Source organism: Lathyrus oleraceus, chromosome 4 (genome assembly GCF_024323335.1).
Source record: "Lathyrus oleraceus cultivar Zhongwan6 chromosome 4, CAAS_Psat_ZW6_1.0, whole genome shotgun sequence".
Classification (NCBI taxonomy): Eukaryota; Viridiplantae; Streptophyta; class Magnoliopsida; order Fabales; family Fabaceae; genus Lathyrus; species Lathyrus oleraceus.
Window position 1 is genome coordinate 277,892,141 of NC_066582.1, and position 18,738 is coordinate 277,910,878.

Genomic DNA, 18,738 nt, shown 5'->3' on the forward strand with positions numbered 1-18,738 from the left:
TTGTTAAGCCCTCCTCTACATTGAAAACTCCTACTTTTGTTGGCCCGAGCGGCAATATGAAAGAAGATTGTGATGAGATGCTGAAGCTCATCAAGAGGAGCGAGTACAATGTTGTAGATCAGCTTCTACAAACACCATCCAAGATATCGGTGTTATCATTGCTCTTAAATTCAGAACCACATCGAGAGGCTCTGCAGAAGGTTTTGGATGTGGCATATGTGAATCACGATGTCACCATAGAAAAATTCGATAGCATTGTTGCAAACATTACCGCTTGTAACAACTTGAGTTTCTGTGACTCTGATCTCTCCGAGGAGGGAAAAGACCACAACTTGGCATTGCATATATCTTTGAAATGCAAAGACAACGCCATGTCCAATGTGCTGGTGGACACTGAGTCATCACTGAACGTATTGCCAAAATCCACTCTCTCAAAACTGTCATATCAAGGGCCTCCCATGAGGCAGAGTGGAGTAGTTGTGAAGGCTTTCGATGGGTCTCGCAAAACCGTGATTGGGGAAGTGGATCTCCCAGTCAAGATCGGACCAAGTGATTTCCAGATTACCTTCCAGGTTATGGACATCCACCCATCATATAGTTGTCTCTTAGGCAGACCATGGATTCACGAGGCAGGCGCCGTGACATCCACCCTACACCAGAAAATGAAATTTGTGAAGAATAAGAAACTGGTGGTGGTAGGGGGAGAAAAGGCTCTCCTGGTTAGCCATTTGTCTTCCTTCTCATACATAGATGCTAAGGATGAAGTTGGAACTCCTTTCCAAGCTTTATCTATTGATGAGCCTATTGAGAAGAGAACTCCTTCATTCGCTTCCTATAAAGAGGCAAAGTTGGCCATTGAGTGTGGTGCAACTGCTGGTTTAGGGAAAATGATTGAGCTAGAAGACAACAGGTCTCGGGCTGGCATCAGTTATTCTTCTGGGGTTTTTAACACACAAGGGTTGTTCAAGAGTGGAGGGTTCATCCACACCGGCCAAGATGAGGAAGCTGTTGCCATTCTGGAGGAGGACGAGGAGGAATCTGGCAACTTCGTCATCCCTGGGGGAATCTGCAATAATTGGGTCGCTGTGGATATTCCAACAGTTATCCATAAGTCAAAGTAATGTTCACCGTGTTTAAAAACCCTCCTCCCATGCCAAAAGGAGGAGTGATGACATTATTGGCAGATAAATACAATGATATTTTCATTCAATAAATTCATGTTAAAAGTTTGTTTTTCCAATTATTTTCCCTTTTTGCTTTTTGCATGAAATCGGTGATCACATAAAACCCTAAAAATAGAATAAAATCAATCTTTTCATCTGCATAATGATTTGCCTTGTTTGAATTCTAAAGCTTTTCATATCCAAAATCATTATGCAGGTTGATCAAACCCATTGAACATAATGACCCAACACCATCTCCCAACTTTGAACTCCCTGTATTTGAGGCGGAAGAAGATGATGTTGAAGAGATTCCTGATGAGATTACCCGTCTACTTGAGCATGAAGAGAATATTATTCAGCCGCATCTTGAGAATCTGGAAACGGTCAACTTGGGGTCTGAGGATTGTGTGCGATAAGTGAAGATTGGGGCACTCCTGGAAGAATCTGTTAAGAAGAGGTTGATTGATTTGCTACGAGAATATGTCGACGTCTTCGCATGGTAATATGTGTAGCACCTTAAATTTGCACCTCCTATTTTGTATATACATTTTCATTGTTAGGTCATTAGCATTGCATTGTCCACTGCATAACATTGCATTGTCCATTGCCAAGTGCAAGTCATCAGTCAAGACTGGTCAGGAGATCCAGTTGAGCAAGCAAGCAAGTGCATTTCCTATTGAAGCAAAGCCCTAGGGTTGGTTCATTGAGTTCACATGACCTAGGGATCATTTTGAAATGGTTTGGCCAAAGATTGGATGTTCAGAGCTCAACAGTCAAGCTGAGGTTCATCTGAAACCCTAGAAAGTCAACCGAAGTCAATTGTGCATGAAATCATGGATTTGAAGGTGGGAGATGGTTAGAGAGGCCTCATTCATGTCCATACAAGTCTCATTTGACATTGAAAACATCAAGATTGAAGAATTTAAGGTCAGATGAAAAGTTTCCAAAAATAGTAAGTGACCTGTAATTTCAAACTGCCAAAAATGGAAAGGTCTTCTCCTCAAGATTACATGTCCAAGAAAGCTTCAAAGGGAATTTTGTCCAACATGAAAGTTGAAGATCTTGCTCTCACCTTTCCAAAAAGTCCAAGAACATGAATTTCCCATGTGTGGTTGAGAAATTATGGATCAATCATTGTCAAGACAATTTGAAGTTCAAAAGGGGATAACTTTCACACCACAAGGCCAAATGGAGTGGGATTTTTTGTAAAATTTCTATTTTGACATGCTCTATCCAAATCATGCATTACATTTCATCAAATCTCATCATAAAAATATTGGATTTTTCACTTGAATTGAATTTGAAATTTGGAGGGAAAAATCTCATTTGAAAATTAAGCATTTTCTATGCATTCCAACATTGGCATTTGGCTCCAAATGGCATTTTGAGGTGAATTAACATGCAAGCCGTGTACTGTTACATTGATTTAGCATACATGAGGTGATTTGGCTAATTTGCTCTTACACTTGCATTCCACTAATACACTTGCATTTTGGTTAATTGAGATTAAGAGCATCATTAGTCCATCATATATAAGCATAAGCCTAACAGAAAATGGATTAACAGCTCAGAATTTTTCAGATCTGAAACTTTTTCCACTTTGCTCTCAAACTTTTTCTTCATCTTTCTGCAATTTTCTTCGAAGGCATTGATTGGTTCTTGGTTAATCCATCATACACAAGCATAGTTGAAGAAGATTGAAGCAAGTATTCATCATTTTCGAAGCTGAATCAAGGACTGTAGCAAGGAGCATCATCCATGGCAGCTGAGGATTGGAGCAAGATCCAGTGCAATTGAGTTATAAACCTTCATCCACATCATTGTACAAGAGTGTTAGATCATCTGTTTCAACATCACAAGTCCTGAAAACCTCGAATCCAATCCTGCTACTTTTTGAAGGTCAGATTTCGAATCTTACAATTCTTGTAATTAGGACATGCATTCTGTATATCTTTGATCCATGAGTATTCTGAGCTTTGTGGCATTAATTTTCATCAAGAATTGATTGAGATATGTTGAATCTAAGATTGATGTGTGAATTTTCTTTTACTCGATCTAGGCATGTTAGTTAGAATTAGGCTTAATTGATGTTAGCATGTTGTTGTACGTTGAAGGACGAGTGCAATGATGTATCGTTTGTGGATTTCTGTGACAAAATGTTCTTGAGTGTATGAACTTGATGAATCTGATGAAGAACCCTAGAATTTCGTTTCCAGAAAGCATTTGATCTGTTTGAGCGCCAGTTGCATGTGTTTTCTTGTTATTTGCCATGTATTGGTCCACTTGTACATTGCCTGGCTATTTGATTGGTCGCGATTGCTTCACATTGCCATGTCATCTTAAATGAAACGCAGCGCTTCATTGTAGCGCGCTCAGATTTGAATTGGTACGCTCTTCGATTCCGGGCGAGGGACTTTTCACCTTAGGCTTTGGCAATTTTTTCACTTCATGCTTCCATGTTCATGTATGCTTTCTATGTGTTTTTTTATTTTTTCTCTCCAATCCAAAATTCATATCTCAATGATGGATTGTCCAATTGATGTGAGATTTTTTGCACTATGTTCCTCTTGATCTCTACTATTTTTTGATGATTTTTAAAAAAATTGTGCACGCCTGGATTTTTATTTGGCTAGGGAATATTCATACATGTGTTTTCTTGCTATGCCTTGCCATGTTGATTGTGAAATGATGATGGTTGATCCAACACTCTTGAAATTTTGCATGCTTAAAATAGACATCCTTAGGGAAATTTTGGTATAGAGTTTGTATTTTTCCCATTCCTGGTTGATGAGATATGCTCTGTTGAATGTAGGTGTGATAATTTGTGTCACACCTTTGCTTGCTTGACTTGAGGAATTTATTTGCCATGCCATTCAAATACCAATTGATGTGAATTTTTGCATGATGCTACCCCTAATGTTAGGATTGCTTGTGCATTTTTGTGGAATTTTTGAATGCAATTTGGATTTATTTGATATTTTCTCTTCTGATTGGTCATTTGGGGACTTTTTGAGAGTCATGATCTTAGATGATTTATGAAATTCTTGATGTTTATCCTATGAGCTTGAAATTTTGCACATGTGTTCTAGACACTTTAAAGTTTGCCATGGCTTTGGTTTGATACATTTATCATGTGTGGATTCTGTTTTATGCTTGTGTGAAGTTGATGTATGAAATTGTGCTTCCTTTGAGCTTGTTTTGCCTTGCCTTAGGGAATTTATTTGACATGCTTCCACTTGTCCAAATGCATTGAATTTTGGTATGATGATCATGTGATGAGTGCTGTTTAGCCATGATTTTTCTTGGGATTTATTGAATTGTTTTTGAGTTGATGTGGATTGGATCATTCTGTTTGCCTCTATGAGCTTTGAATTTGCATGCCTTGCACTAAATGCTTTATGAAATGAAATTGGTTGATGATATTGACATGAGACCACTTGGACATTTTTCTTATTTGATTAAGCTTGATTATTGTCAATTTTCATGTTCTGTTTTGGTTTATTGCTCCATCTTTGACCCTAGGCCTTGTCCTAGTGGTTAGCCTCTCACATTTGAGCATTGTTTCAGGTTAAAAAGCACAATTGCCATGCTTGATGAGGTTCACTCATTTGGAGTTGATCCATTGCTTGTTGATGACTAATCTTGAGTTTATTTTGTAGTCTTTGAGACTTAAGCCTAGGCCTTGTGGCTTGCACCTTTGTGTATTGATGCTTGTTTGTCTGTTTATGTACAGTTGTCTGTTGACTTGTAACTGTCTATTTGACTTTTGTTTGAATTGTATACTGATTATGTTGGATTGTTTTCAGGTACCTTAGTTGCTATAGTTCATTGTGAACTTGCTTTTGCTTTGCTTGATAGCTTGAGCACTGAGGTATAACATCTCTTCTCCATGTAGTCTGGAAGACCTGGCCTGTTACTTGGCCAGGCACCTGTCTGAAGTCCTCCTTAAGAAGCAATGCTTGTGCTTGTTTACTTTTGTGCTAAGCAGGAAAAGACCTCTACGAGGCAATTGGCAGATAAAAGAGATGTATAATCCATCTCCTGCTAGTCAGTGTGTCTTCCCTTTGCTCACATTACATGTTGATGCATTGTGGATACTAACCCCAAGATCTTTTGTTGAGTCGGTCATATGTGTAGAAGGGTTCCCACTTTCTGAACCCACACATTCCTTGTCTAAAGCTCTCCCAGGCCAGGGATAAGAGCTGTGAGGCACACCTCTCACTTCCCATTTCATCTGCTTCACCTTAACTCTCAATGTTAAGGTTAAGAGCTAACATCACCCGATTCCAGATGGCTTGTGTTTCACAGCCTAACCTTGTGTGAGCCCACTTTGTTTGTATATAGTGTGTGCTATTTGTGATTGTTTGCTTTGCCTGTGCTGATTAGGATAGCTTGCTCCCTGTGCAAGTTAGATAGCAACCTTAACTTAGGGATGATATGCATGATAACATCTAGGCTCGAGTCGTAGTCTCCCTAGTTGTGTCTCCCTCTGTATCTGGTTAGGCTAGTCCTTTGTCCCTGCGTAGGGGAACTACGTCGCCCTGATCCTCATACCAGATGAGGTACGTAGGCAGGAGATGAGCTGATCTCTCCGGGCGCCCTTTTGTTTTGTTTGTGTGAGTTGTTTCTCCTTTTCTAGTTGGAGTCCGATGTAAGTCCAGCGATTGGCATTCGGTTTCCAGTTTCTTTGTTGGAGTCTGACATAAGTCCAGCGATTGGCAGTTGGTTTCCTGTGTGTGTGTTTGGTTCGGAGTCTGATGTAAGCCCAGCGATCGGCATTCGGTTTCCATGTTTGCCTGTTTGTGTGGAGTTTGACGTAAGTCCATCGATTGGCAGTCGATTTCCTGTGTGGTTTTGTTTGGCGTGCGTTAGCCGAGCTACGAGTGCTCTGATTCTTCTTTAGTCCGAGAAGATACGTATGCGTAGGATGCGACATCCTAGCGAGCACGTTTCCCCTGTCCGAACTACGTCGACTCTGATGTCTATGCCTGATAGACTACGTAGGCCCAGGATGCGATATCCTACCGAGTCAGTTTCGTTTGTTTTCTTGTGTCTCTTTCAGCCAGTGTTTGTTTGTTTGTGAGCAGTATTTTAGCAACCATTTTCCTTCCTTTTGTGCGTGGATCCCGTCGAGTACGACAGATGCGTAGGGGTGCTAATACCTTCCCTTCGCATAACCGACTCCCGATCCCATCTCTCTTTGGTCACGAGACCATGTCTTTCCCAGGTTTACTTCGAGCGTTTCCTTTCCCTCTTTTGGGATAAATAACGCACGGTGGCGGCTCGGTTGTTTTGTTTCCCGCCGGTTTTTCGCGTAATGCGACAGCTGGCGACTCTGCTGGGGACTAAGAGAGAAGTTGACCTCTTGCTGGTCCATCTTCCCCAAGCGAGTCTCTCCTAGCGCTCTCTAGGATAGGGTAGGTTGCTTGTGTTGCTCTATTTGTTGCATTCATGATTATTATGTTGTATATATGTGCATATCTGTTTGCATGCATCATACTGTCATTGAGCTGTCTTCTGTACAGGTGGTTCCTCTGTTTGGGGTGGGTGTTCTGAGTGGGGCTAAAACCCAGGCCCGAGTATACACCTAGGATTAGTGTGGTCTCATGTTGCCTCTCATGTTAGGTCAACATGTTTTTGGCGACGTGACATACCACAAGCCGGACGAGGTTCAGTTGAGTGTGCTCTTCCTTTGTGGAGTATCCACTTTGGTTGATTCACCTCATCTGGGCTATTGACTTCGGTGACCGATCTTTCCCGGATCTTTGGTTCAGATGATCTTAAGAGAGCTACAACGGCACACCCGAAAGGGCAAACCCGTTGAGTATCTTTGCCCGATTGTCGAGACCATTGTCCTCCTTAGGATGACCTTGTTAGAATTCACCTGTAAGGGGAGGGTTTGATTCTTGCAAGTACAGGTTTCCGCCAGTGATGCTGTGTTGACGATCTTAAGTCGGATTTATGGATCTTTATTTCTGGACGCCGGAGGTTTGACCCTGGTATTGATCAGAGGGTTCCGTTTATTTCAGATCCCTGGGCTGAATTTGAGGGTACTTGCTCAGATGTTGACTTGGTTCAGATGACTTGGTTCGGATGACTTTGGGTTTCAGATGAAGTTGTGATACCAGAGTTCAAGCCGAAGCTTTGATCCTGTGTCGTGTGATACTCAGCCGACCAGTCTTGGCTCCATCATTTGCATCATAGCATGTTTATTTTCCAAAAAAATAATGCATAGAAAAAAGGAAAAGTTAACCTGCATACTCATCACACGCATCATACTCATATCATTTTGCATAACAGGTGTTCTTGCTCGTGACTTCTCACTCTGGTTCCTGTGTCAGGCAGGATAGCTGATCAGAGACCGCACCGTTATTCAACCAGACTCAATCAACAGCGAAGTATGGATCAGGTTCAGACCGAGTTGGCTGAGATGAGGGCGAACATGGCCCAGTTTATGACAATGATGCAAGGGGTTGCGCAAGGTCAGGAAGAACTTCGAGCCCTGGTTCAGAGACAAGAGACTGTGATTCAGACGTCCAACCGTGCTTCACCTGTTGGTGCACCTGTTCATGAGAATATTAATGTTGCTGCTCCCGCCAATGATTATGCCGTCGGGGATGAGTTGAGGGGGATAAGAATCAACGGACAGCCTCTTGCTGCAGAGACTGTTAATGCCAGAGTTACCCGAGCTCCTGTTCGTCATCCTGCTCCGATTGTTGATAGACAAGAGGACATGTTCACGCTGCTGAGTGAAGATGATGAGGTGGTCAAAGTTGAGGATAGGGATCGTAAGGTTGATGCCCTGGCTGAGAAAATTAGAGCAATGGAATGCCAGAACTCTCTTGGTTTCGATGTGACCAATATGGGGCTGGTAGAGGGGTTGAGGATCCCATACAAATTCAAAGCGCCCTCTTTTGACAAGTATAATGGTACTTCTTGCCCTCGCACTCATGTGCAGGCTTATTATCGAAAAATATTTGCGTATACCGATGATGAAAAGATGTGGATGTACTTCTTCCAGGATAGTCTATCTGGGGCTTCCTTGGACTGGTACATGGAATTAAAGAGAGATTCTATCCGCTGTTGGAAGGATCTGGGTGAGGCCTTCTTGAGGCAATACAAGCACAATATGGACATGGCGCCTAGCCGGACTCAGCTGCAGAGTCTGTGTCAAAAATCAGGAGAGAGCTTTAAGGAGTACGCCCAGAGGTGGCGTGAACTGGCGGCAAGAGTACAACCCCCTATGCTGGAGAGGGAGCTTACTGATATGTTTATTGGTACTCTTCAGGGTGTTTTTATGGACCGGATGGGAAGCTGCCCATTCGGTAGTTTTTCTGATGTGGTCATTTGCGGAGAGAGGACATAGAGCTTGATTAAGGCTGGTAAAATTCAAGATGCTGGTTCCTCGTCGTCCAAGAAACCTTTTGCTGGGGCACCTCGCCGAAGAGAGGGTGAGACTAATGTTGTTCAACACCGTCGAACTCCGAACAGAAATCAGTATCGACAGGTTGCTGCAGTAACGATTCCTGCACCTCAACAACGTCAACAACCGCAACAACAAAGGGTTCAACAACAAATGCCGCAACAACAACAACAACAACGTCCGTATCAGCCAAGGCAGAGGATGCCTGATAGACGTTTCGACCCACTACCAATGACCTATGCTGAGTTGCTGCCTGAGTTGCTCAGACTAGGGTTTGTGGAATTGAGGACCATGGCGCCATTGACAAAAATACCACCTGGGTATGATGCCAATGTGCGTTGTGACTTTCACTCTGGTGCGCCGGGACACCATATAGAGAATTGCAGGGCTTTTCATCATAAAGTCCAGGACCTGATTGATGCTAAGACTATCAATTTCGCTCCTGTACCGAATGTTGTTAATAACCCTATGCCGCCGCATGGTGCTCACCGGGTGAATAGCATTGAAGGGGAAGAAGCTGAAGACTTGGTTGTTAGTGTTGATGATGTTCAGACTTCTCTGTCAGTGGTAAAGGGTCGTCTGCTGAATGGGGGTGTCTACCCGGGCTGTGATCAAGGTTGTGTTGGTTGTGATGAATCCGAGAATGGTTGTGAACGGTTAAGGGCTGGTATCCAGGGTATGATGGATGAGGGTTGTTTGCAATTCAGCCGGGCTGTAAGGGATCGTGGGACAGTGTCAACTGTCACTATCTTTTTCAAACCGTCTGAAGGACGTGGCCAGAGGGTTGTGAGTGCGCCGACAACTAGTGGTACTCCTGTTACCATTTCTGCACCAGTTACTGCCAGTAATCCAACAACAATCGTCGCGCCAGTCAGAAGGGCTGTGGACAGCAGGGCTCTGCCCTGGAAATATAATAATGCCTACCGTAGCAACAGAAGGGCTGAGAATCGGGTCAGGCCGTCGAATCAAGCGCCTGTCACTATCAATGCACCAGTCAAAACTCATGTGGTTGTGAGTCCAGTTGTGGACAATGTCGGAGGACCAGGAGGCTTTACTCGCAGCGGTCGACTGTTTGCTCCTCAACCGCCAAGAGACAACAATGCCGAGGCTCTCGCCAAGGCTAAGGGCAAACATGCTGTGGTTGACGAAGAACCTGCTCAAAAGGAGATGCCTGAGGGTTCATTCGAAAAGGACGTGGAGGAGTTCATGAAGATAATAAAGAAAAGTGACTACAAGATTGTAGATCAACTTAACCAAACTCCGTCCAAAATCTCCATTCTCTCTTTGCTGTTGTGCTCTGAGGCACATCGTAACGCCTTGCTGAAGATGTTGAACATGGCGTATGTACCTCAAGAGATTTCCGTCAACCAACTAGAGGGTGTTATTGCCAACGTGAGCACCAGGCATGGTTTGGGTTTCACTGACCTAGACTTGACGCCTGAGGGTCGTAATCATAACAAGGCCTTGCACATCACCATGGAGTGCAGGGGTGCGGTATTGTCTCACGTGTTGGTGGACACCGGCTCGTCGCTGAATGTGCTGCCGAAGCAAATTCTGAAGAAGATATCTGTTGAAGGGGTTGTGCTTACTCCTAGTGACCTGATAGTTCGTGCATTCGACGGATCCAAACGTTCTGTGTTTGGTGAAGTTACCTTGCTTGTGAAGATAGGTCCAGAGGTGTTTGACATTATCTTCTATGTTACGGACATCCAGCCAGCGTACAGTTGTTTGTTGGGGCGACCGTGGATCCATGCAGCAGGGGCAGTTTCGTCAACTCTCCACCAAAAGCTCAAGTATGTCTGGAACGGTCAGATTGTGACCATGTGCGGTGAGGAGGATATTCTGGTGAGTCACCTGTCCTAGTTCAAATATGTAGAGGTGGATGGCGAGATCCACGAAACTTTATGCCAGGCATTTGAGACTGTTGCTCTCGAGAGGGTGGCGTTTGCTGAACAGAGAAAGCCAGGTGCTTCGATTGCTTCGTACAAGCAAGCCAAGGAGGTTGTTGACTCTGGTAGGGCTGAAGGCTGGGGCAAGATGGTGGATTTGCCTGTCAAAGAGGACAAGTTCGGAATTGGCTATCAACCTTTGCAAGCGGAGCAGGGTGTACCAACAGGTCCGAGCACCTTTACCAGCGCTGGGCTGATGAATCACGGTGACGTCTTTGCAGCTGATGTTGAAGATTGTGACAGTGATTGTGATCTCGACAACTGGGTCCGCCCGCGTGCGCCAGGGGAGATTATCAACAATTGGACGGCAGAAGATGTAGTCCAAGTTACTCTTCAAACAGAGTAATTTTCTTTTGTTTTTTCATTCTGCACAAAACCCTACGTTCTGCCCAAGACGTAGTGGTTCATTGTAGGGCCACATCATGTTTTACAATTTTTATCATTAATAAAGGACGTTTTGCAAACAATTTTGTGATCCCTGTATTTCTATTTTTGTTTTCACTTTTCAAAAACAATAAAAATGGCAATGTTTTTGTTTTTTGTGACTTTATTGAACTCTTTTTCTAAAACAAAGCATTAAACATGCAGAGGTGATCTCACGACATCTACTATGAACAGTTTTGTTATGGCTCAGTATGATTTCAATAATCCCATCTACCAAGCTGAAGAGGAGAGTGAGGAAGACTGTGAACTCCCTAAAGAATTGGTTAGATTGTTGAAGCAAGAGGAAAGGGTCATCCAACCTCATCAGGAAGAGTTGGAGATTGTGAATCTTGGTACTGAGGATGCCAGAAGAGATATCAAGATTGGGGCTGCTTTGAAGACAGAGGTCAAGAGCAGGTTGATTGAGATGCTGAGAGAGTATGTGGAGATATTCGCCTGGTCTTATCAAGATATGCCTGGGCTGGATACTGATATTGTGGTGCATAGACTACCTCTCAGAGATGATTGTCCTTCGGTCAAGCAGAAGCTTCGTAGAACAAGTCCTGATATGGCTGTTAAGTTCAAGGAAGAGGTTCAGAAGCAGTTCGATGCTGGTTTCTTGTCAGTGACGACCTATCCCCCGTGGGTGGCCAACATCGTTCCCGTGCCAAAGAAGGATGGCAAAGTCAGAATGTGTGTCGATTACCGGGATCTGAATAGAGCGAGTCCGAAAGATGATTTCCCATTACCTCACATTGATGTATTGGTTGATAATACGGCTCAATCCTCGGTATTCTCTTTCATGGATGGTTTCTCGGGCTATAATCAGATTAAGATGGCGCCAGAAGACATGGAAAAGACGACATTCATTACACCTTGGGGCACGTTCTGCTATAAGGTGATGCCATTTGGGCTGAAGAATGCCGGTGCTACCTATCAGAGGGCTATGACGACTCTCTTTCATGACATGATGCACAAAGAGATTGAAGTGTACGTGGATGACATGATTGCGAAGTCGCAGACAGAAGAGGAGCACCTGGTTAATTTGCAGAAGTTGTTTGACAGATTGAGAAAGTTCAAACTGAGGCTGAACCCGAAGAAGTGTACGTTTGGGGTGAGATCTGGGAAGCTGTTAGGCTTCATTGTCAGTGAGAAAGGGATTGAGGTTGATCCAGCAAAAGTCAAAGCTATTCAAGAAACGCCTGAACCGAAAACAGAAAAGCAAGTTCGTGGATTTTTAGGGAGATTGAACTACATTGCAAGGTTTGTATCTCACCTAACTGCCATGTGTGAACCGATATTCAAATTGCTAAGAAAGAATCAAGCAATCAGGTGGAATGATGACTGTCAGAAAGCTTTTGACAAGATAAAAGAGTATTTACAGAAACCTCCAATCCTTATTCCTCCAGTTCCTGGGAGACCATTGATAATGTACCTATTAGTGACTGAGAACTCGATGGGGTGTGTATTGGGACAGCATGACGAGTCTGATCGAAAAGAGCATGCCATATACTACCTTAGCAAAAAGTTTACCGACTATGAAATCAAATACTCATAGCTCGAGAAGACTTGCTGTGCTTTGGCCTGGGCTGCTCGCCGACTAAGGCAGTATATGTTGAATCATACTACCTTATTGATTTCTAAGATGGATCCAGTGAAGTACATCTTTGAGAAGCCGACTCTCACCGGACGTGTTGCCCGTTGGCAGATGATCTTAACAGAGTATGATATCCAGTACACGTCTCAGAAGGCCATCAAAGGTAGTATTTTGTCAGACTATCTCGCCGAACAACCGATTAAAGATTATCAGCCGATGATGTTTGAATTCCCTGATGAAGACATCATGTATCTTAAGATGAAAGATTGTGAAGAGCCTCTTGTCGAGGAAGGACCGGATCCTGATGACAAGTGGACATTGATGTTTGATGGGGCTGTGAATGTGAATGGTAATGGTGTTGGTGCAGTGCTGATCAATCCGAAAGGTGCACATATACCTTTTTCTGCCAGATTGACTTTTGACGTCACCAACAATGAGGCTGAGTATGAGGCTTGTATCATGGGGATAGAAGAAGCCATTGATCTGAGGATCAAAACGCTTGACATTTATGGAGATTCCGCTCTAGTGATCAATCAGGTCAACGGAGATTGGAATACTAACCAGCCGCATCTGATTCCGTATAGAGATTACACCAGAAGAATACTGACGTTCTTCAAGAAGGTGAAGTTGTATCATGTCCCCCGGGATGAGAATCAGATGGCTGATGCTTTGGCTACGTTATCTTCTATGATCAAAGTTCATTGGTGGAATCATGTGCCCCATGTTGCGGTAAATCGACTCGAGAGGCCTGCGTATGTGTTTGCAGCCGAGTCTGTTGTGATTGATGAGAAACCGTGGTATTATGATATCAAGAACTTCCTCAAGAGTCAGGAATATCCTGAAGGTGCGTCGAAGAATGACAAGAAAACCCTGAGAAGGCTAGCTGGAAGCTTTTACTTGAATCAAGATGATGTGTTGTACAAGAGAAACTTTGACATGGTCCTGCTCAGATGCGTGGATAGACACGAAGCAGACATGTTGATGCAAGAAGTGCATGAAGGTTTGTTTGGTACCCATGCTGGTGGTCATGCAATGTCGAAGAAATTGTTGAGAGCCGGTTATTACTGGATGACTATGGAATCCGATTGTTTCAAGTACGCTCGGAAGTGCCATAAGTGTCAAATTTATGCTGATAAGGTGCATGTACCACCAAGCCCTCTGAATGTCATGAACTCACCTTGGACGTTTGCCATGTGGGGCATTGATATGATTGGGAAGATTGAGCCTACTGCCTCGAATGGACATCGCTTCATCCTGGTTGCGATTGACTACTTCACCAAATGGGTGGAAGCAGCTTCCTATGCTAATGTTACCAAACAAGTGGTTGCCCGGTTCATTAAGAAGGAAATCATCTGTCGTTATGGAGTTCCTAAGAGAATCATCACTGACAATGGTTCGAATCTCAATAACAAGATGATGAAAGAGCTTTGCAAAGATTTCAAGATTGAACATCACAATTCTTCTCCTTACAGACCGAAGATGAATGGTGTTGTAGAAGCGGCGAACAAGAATATCAAGAAGATTGTGCAGAAGATGGTCGTGACGTACAAGGATTGGCATGAGATGCTGCCATTCGCTTTGCATGGATACCGTACCTCAGTGCGTACGTCGACCGGGGCAAGCCCGTACTCCCTTGTGTATGGTATGGAAGCAGTCCTACCTGTTGAAGTGGAGATCCCTTCTCTGAGGGTTTTGTTAGATGTCAAGCTGGACGAGGCCGAGTGGATTCGAACAAGGTTTAATGAGTTGAGCCTTATCAAAGAGAGACGGCTAGCAGCTGTGTGCCATGGGCAGTTGTATCAGAGAAGGATGAAGAGAGCCTTTGATCAGAAAATGCGTCCTCGGAGTTATCAAACTGGTGATCTGGTTTTGAAGAGGATCCTTCCTCCCGGTACAGATAACAGGGGCAAGTGGACTCCTAATTACGAAGGTCCATATGTTGTGAAGAAGGTTTTCTCCGGTGGAGCCTTGATTCTTACAACTATGGATGGTGAAGATTTCCCGTCCCCTGTTAACTCAGATGTAGTCAAAAAATACTTCGCATAAATTGACCCGTTGGACAAAAAGAATAAGAGAGTCCAGGCAAAAAAGGGAATCCCGGCGAACCAAAAAACAGAAAGAAAAGGTTCGGGCAAAAATTAGGGATAAAATGAAAAGAATTTGTACACCCGGTAAGTCGAAAACCCGCAAGGGCGGCTTAGGCAAAAATGGGTATCCCGGTGGATTGAAAATCCGAAAGGGCGATCCAGGCAAAAGAGGGATTAAAGCGAAGACTACAGTCTGAGTTATCCGTACTTCATCACGCTTCGTCGTCTGCCATCTCCAAAGATGTGATCGGTCCAGGCACTCTTCTCAGAAAGCAAGGAATTTGGGAGGAAAACTGATGATTTGTGAGTTATAACAGAATTGGGAAATAGTGGATGTCGTCTTCACATTGCCATTATGATAGATTTTTCCTTTTGTGCGCAATTACCTCTTTCTAGGAATTGCTTCCCGATGTATTCGCCTTTTCAGGAACATTTTCAATCAATAAAAGTCGTTATTCAGATAAAATAGCTCTCTTGTTTTTTACTGTTTTGTTTGCAAAAACGTCCGAATTTTTGATAAACATTGCATATAAAAGCATGAAGGCTAAACAATAACTTGCAGAAAGATAAAAAATTTGAAAATCATTTCGAATGTTGAGGACACTTGAGCGTATCTTGTCCATGCAACCCCTGGGGGCATGTTATTGTAATGTTTTGCAGGTTGTCATCTGTGCAGACAATTCCACAGCAGATCTTTCCCAAGCAAGTATGAGAACTTTCAGAGTTGTTCTCCCCTGCAGAGACGCCTCTGGATAGTGCCTTCGATCCCCAGCAGATCTAAGAATTGCCTATTCCCAGCGGGCCTGGAAGTGGGTGTATTCCCCAGCGAATATTTCCCCAGTTGAGATCCCCACTAAGTTGGAAGGAGGTTGTATCCCCAGCGAAGGTATCGATGGAGTAGTTCCGTTCCTCAGCAGTCGGGTTTGAAGTACTGTTATCCCCAGCGTGGTCTTGAGCGCTTATCCCCAGCAGGGTTGGGTGAGCTTTCCCCACCAGAGTTATGTTCCTCCTCAGAGAGTTGGTGTGTTATCCCTAACAGAGTTGCTTCCCCTAGCAGATCTCCCGAGCAGAGGTTTGTGTTGATAATTTTCCCCAGCAAGTTCCCCGAGTGGAGCGGGTTCAAAGAAATTTATCTCCAGCAGAGTTTATACTACCTGTGGATTGGGTGAGTTTTCCGTAGCGGAATGATATCTGCATCCCCAAGCTGAGTTTATCCTACTTGTGGATTGGTTGGGTCGTCCCTAGTGAAGTCACCTTATGGTTCCCCCGGTGGAGTTGTATTGATGGTTCCTCAGCGCAGTTGCCTTGTTTATTCCTCAGCGGAGTAACGTTTATTTCCCAAGGAAGAGTTTATTCTACTTGTTGGAGATTCTCCTCAGCAGTTGTGTTGATTGTTTCCCCAAGTGGAGTCCCCTGGTGGATTGGGTCCTGTGAAGGATGTCCCCGGCAGAGTTTATCCTTTCCCCAGCAACAGTGTTATTTCTCCAGCATGAGTGAGAAGTCAGTGTTCTCCCCGCAGAGTATTCCTCAAGCAGAGTCTCCCCGCAGAGTTGGAGTATCTGATCCTTTGGCTCCCCACCCGGAGTTCATCATTTTGCATTTGGCATATAGTGATCATTGCATCCTCAAAATGCGTAGCATTTTCAGTCAATATGGAGCATTACGCCATAGAAAAATTCAAACATATGCATTCATGTGTTAACCCAATCAGACCGTATCCCCGGCAGAGGCGGATTATTTGTTCAACATCTGTACAGCACGTTTGCTACAGTTGCTCCTGACAGCATTCGGGATTGGTACCCCCCAGAGAGGTTTATTTCCTCACCCGTGTGTGAAAGAAAGCCTGATTCTCCCCAGTGAGATCCCCCAACAAGTGTTTAACCTTGTTTTGACATATGTAGATGTCATCTTGTGATACCTGTCAGTGTCGTGTCAGCACCCGCGTGTGTTATTTCTTTGGTGTCGGTAAACACCATCTTTCGGTGTCGGTAAAACATCGAGTCCTACCCCACTCATTCGTTAATGTCTGGTCTTCTTTTGATGTCGGTAAACATCATCTTTCGATGTTCTTTACCCTCCCCAGAGGTTACCTTCTCCGTTGGTGTCGATAAACGTCGAGCTTCTCCCATGTCGTCCGTTGACGTCTGGTCGAGTCTTCTCCTTCTCCGTTGGTGTCGATAAACGTTGAGTTTTTCCTATGCGTTCGATGACGTATAGTTTCTTATTCCCCACAGATCATTTGTTAATGGCTGTTGATTCCCCTCAGAGTTACCTCTCCGTTGGTTTCGATAAACGATGAGTTTTTCCCAGTCGTCCGTTGATGATTGGTTGTGTTCACTTTTCCCCAGAAGAGTTACCTCTCTGTTGGTTTCGATAAACGATGAGTTTTTCCCAGTCGTCCGTTGATGATTGGTTGTGTTCACTTTTCCCCAGAAGAGTTACCTCTCCGTTGGTTTCGATAAACGTGAAGTTTTTCCTATTCGTCCGTTGACGTATAGTTGTACCCTTCCCCTCAGAGTTACCTCTCCGTTGGTTTCGATAAACGTTGATTTTTCTCATTCATCTGTTGACGTCTGATTGTATATCCTATTCCCCAGTCATTCGTTAATGTCTGGTTGATTCCCAGCCAGAATCCCCAGTAGAGTCGTCGGTGGACGTTCTATTCGGTTTCCGGTTGTTGTATCCCTTCCTTAGTGAAGTGTTCTCCTTCTCCGTTGGTGTCGATAAACGTCGAGCTTCTCCTTCTCCGTTGGTATCGATAAACATCGAGCTTCTCCTTCTCCGTCGGTGTCGATAAACGTCGAGCTTCTCCTTCTCCGTTGGTGTCGATAAACGTCGAGCTTCTCCCGTTCGTCCGTTGACGTCTGGTCGAGTCTTACCATTCATCCGTTGATGTATGGTTACCTCTCCGTTGGTTTTGATAAACGTCGAGTTTTTCCTGGTCGTCCCCAGTAGAGTTACCTCTCCGTTGGTTTTGATAAACGTCGAGTTTTTCCTGGTCGTCCCCAGTAGAGTTACCTCTCCGTTGGTTTCGATAAACGTGAAGTTTTTCCTAGTTGTCCGTTGGCATCTAGTTGTGATTTCTTTCCCCATTCATCGTCTTTCGATGTCTGGATGAGGCTGTACCTTTGAGAAAATCAAAATAAAAAACCCCAGTAATAAATATCAGATCCCTGTGGACATTTCCGTTGGTGGATCCCCGCATTGTGCAAAATTCTACGGTTCTTTGGTATTCAATCCCTGTGTACCCTGAAGGTCTGACAGCCGTTGCTCTCATTCGTTCGGGTTCCTAGTTGATTGAATAGGGGCAGCTGTAGCACCTTAAATTTGCACCTCCTATTTTGTATATACATTTTCATTGTTAGGTCATTAGCATTGCATTGTCCACTGCATAGCATTGCATTGTCCATTGCCAAGTGCAAGTCATCAGTCAAGACTGGTCAGGAGATCCAGTTGAGCAAGCAAGCAAGTGCATTTCCTATTGAAGCAAAGCCCTAGGGTTAGTTCATTGAGTTCACATGACCTAGGGATCATTTTGAAGTGGTTTGGCCAAATATTGGATGTTCAGAGCTCAACAGTCAAGCTGAGGTTCATCTGAAACCCTAGAAAGTCAACCAAAGTCAATTGTGCATGAAATCATGGATTTGAAGGTGGGAGATAGTTAGAGAGGCCTCATTCATGTCCATACAAGTCTCATTTGACATTGCAAACATCAACATTGAAGAATTTGAGGTCAGATGAAAAGTTTCCAAAAATAGTAAGTGACTTGTCATTTCAAACTGCCAAAAATGGAAAGGTCTTCTCCTCAAGATTACATGTCCAAGAAAGCTTCAAATGGAATTTTGTCCAACATGAAAGTTGAATATCTTGCTCTCACCTTTCCAAAAAGTCCAAGAACATGAAATTCCCATGTGTGGTTGAGAAATTATGGATCAATCGTTGTCAAGACAATTTGAAGTTCAAAAGGGGATAACTTTCACACCACAAGGCCAAATGGAGTGGGATTTTTTGTAAAATTTCTATTTTGACATGCTCTATCCAAATCATGCATTACATTTCATCAAATCTCATCATAAAAATATTGGATTTTTCACTT